Source organism: Fulmarus glacialis, unplaced genomic scaffold (assembly GCF_000690835.1).
Source record: "Fulmarus glacialis isolate BGI_N327 unplaced genomic scaffold, ASM69083v1 scaffold15848, whole genome shotgun sequence".
Lineage (NCBI taxonomy): Eukaryota > Metazoa > Chordata > Aves > Procellariiformes > Procellariidae > Fulmarus > Fulmarus glacialis.
This window is the reverse complement of record NW_009229084.1, coordinates 6,927-9,707: the sequence shown is the minus strand read 5'-3', so window position 1 is coordinate 9,707 and position 2,781 is coordinate 6,927. Positions and strand designations below refer to the sequence as shown.

The following is a 2,781-nucleotide window of genomic DNA, read 5'->3' as shown; positions in this document are numbered from 1 at the left end:
TCTAAATCTACCCTCTTTCAGCTTAAAGCCATTACCCCTTGTCCTATCACCACATGCCCTTGTAAAAAGTCACCCTCCAGCTTTCTTGTAGGCCCCCTTCAGATACTGGAAGGCTGCTACAAGGTCTCCCCGGAGCCTTCTCTTCTCCAGGCTGAACAGCCCCAACTCTCTTAGCCTTTCTTCATAGAAGAGGTGCTCCAGCCCTCTGATCATCTTTGTGGCCCTCCTCTGGACTCGTTCCAACAGGTCCATGTCCTTCTTATGTTGGGGGCCCCAGAGCTGGACACAGTACTCCAGGTGGGGTCTCACGAGAGCAGAGTAGAGGGGGAGAATCCCCTCCCTCGACCTGCTGGTCATGCTTCTTTCACCACCAAGGCTTGCCAAAACTACAACAGGTGTGGTGCTGCTCACCTGCACTGTGCAAAACCTCTGAAGTCACCTCTCAGAAAGCATTTAAGTAACCTCTCTGCTTGCCTACCCTGCAACACCAGCCTCCTGTACCTGCTGATGTGAGTCCAGCCTCTGTGTCTAGAACAGTCTCACCACTGGAAATGTCCAGCATCAGGCTGCTCTTGGCGTACTCTTTATATGCCACTCCAGCCACAAAAAAAAGTAAGATCCCCTATATCTGCCATTGATAGCCAGGTGGCTTTCTCTGCTACCGAGCTATCTGCCAACAGAGCTATAGCACAGCTCCAGGCAGAGGGGAAGCCACTCGGGGACTATGACAGTATGCCAAATCGGGCATAGTGCTATATGGCTCCTCTGAATTATGAAGTTTCATTCCCTGCTACAACAGGCAACTTGCACAAAAATAGCATCTCCCTGAGTGCCTGGCACCTCATCTGCTCTACACAGTAATACTAAAACCAGGAGTTGTCCTTGGCATGCTCTGTCACCACCTTCTGTCCCAGGAGGACCGAGGACAAGCTGCCCATCAAGAAGGTGTTTGTGCTCAGAGCTAGTGTTCTTCTGCTTACATGATGGATAACTTGCTTCACTAACTTGCCTTGCCCAGGAATGGCTCTGGCTAAAATAAATCTCAGTGACACTTCATATGCTCAAAACAGAAGACTAAGGGAATGAACCCAGAAAGCTGAGATGTTTGTTTAGGATAGCTTAACAGTCTGTTTTGTTGAAAGACACTGATCACTAGTACTTCAACTCAATAGGAGATGGCAAACACACTGAAAGAAGGCAATTATTTGTGCTTCTCTGAAAGAAAACTTCTTACAGCAATCCCTGCTAAGGAGAACTTTTGCTTCCAAAGAATAACAATAAAAGGCAACCATTAATTTTCATATTAAATTAAACAAATGACTTTGTTCCAGGTGTAGTTGTGATTTGCCTCTCTCAGTGGATGAGCTGGGAGTGCTTGGGACAAAGTGCTGAAGTTCCCAGCGGGCTAGCTTTTGGGTTAAATTTATCAACTGGTTTGTAAGTTCTCAAGAACCACTCAAAGCACAAATGCGAAAATGCTGAAGACATGGTGCATTTTTCACATAAAACGAAAGCTTTTGGAATGAAATTGTGCCTTTTAGTATAGGGCCACAGCTGGCATCAGCATAATGAGGGAATTGAATTCTTGACCCATTGAGAGAGCACCAGTCCTGTTACAAGGACAGGTACATTCCCACACGCTAAACCGTTTCAGCAAGCTTTGCCCCATATTCATACTCACACTGCCTTTCCGGTGCTTACCTCTCAATTTCTGGCAGTGCTTTAAAAAGCAGTAATTTATGGAAGATTTCAAAGACCTTCAGAAGTTTCACGGAGAGTGTGGGAGAAGAGTTTTAGTTCCCAACATCCCCATGGAGGTTTCCAAAAGCATTTGAAGGCATTTATCATTCTGTTTCAGAAATGCGAGAAACGTTTCTGTAGAGAAGACTTGAGAACACAATCCATGTGGGCTGAAGAGAGGTGCTGGGGGACACTCTAAATCTATTTGTCACTGAAAGCAGCAGGTACCATCGTGACTGCTGTGACACATGTACCCCCACCAGAAGCCATTCCAGCACCGAATGGTTTTCATAACCTGGAGTGCTGCTTTTATGTCTGGACCACAACCTCGCATTGATGGGACTGAGATACAGACTGTATGAACAGCAGACACTACAGAATTACAGTGCCTCTCCAAGAAGCAGATATCCACAAACCACCAGGATAAAAGCCCAGAGACCAAAAAAGCATTGCAGGACAAAGAGAAAGTATGGTGAAATGAGGAAACCTGCAGAACACAGGACAGATGTAAAACTATGTGGGAGATGTGCTGTGACAGTTACAGAACAGGATTCCCAAACACCACTGCAACTGCTAGTGGAAGCAGTTAGGTGTTTGTTTTCTTCCTCCTTTCCCCTTCCAGATGGCTTATGTTTCCACTGAGCAGCAGCCTGGAGTCTAATGGGAGGTAGGCTCCTGCTCAGATATACAGACTATGCAGACAGTCTGCAGGATTTTGAAAGCTGTGATCTTTATATGAGGTGACTGAGGAGAGAACTCCTCCTATCAATAACACTAGCATCAATCACAACAACTAAGAGCGATCATGTCTGCCAATGGCCTTTCTGTACAACACACCCAGAACCAAGTTAGCGTTGATTGAGCGCAGTGCAAAGAACTATCAGCTTACAGCCGGAAACGCAAACTGTTAACCAAACCAGTGCTGTTAGCAGATGACAACTTGTGCATTCTCCACTAGCCATCATGGGATTGGGAAAGACAAACTTTTAAAAATGCTATCTTCAGCTTTTACAGAATTTCTTATGTATTAAACTAATATTG

At 45.6% G+C, this 2,781-nt stretch overlaps 1 protein-coding gene across 1 annotated transcript in view; it reads right to left on the bottom strand.

Moving 5' to 3' along the window:
* The window catches only part of ZNF821 (zinc finger protein 821), an 11,687-nt gene that overhangs the window by 4,434 nt on the left and 4,472 nt on the right, over positions 1-2,781 (bottom strand). The window lies entirely within an intron of this gene.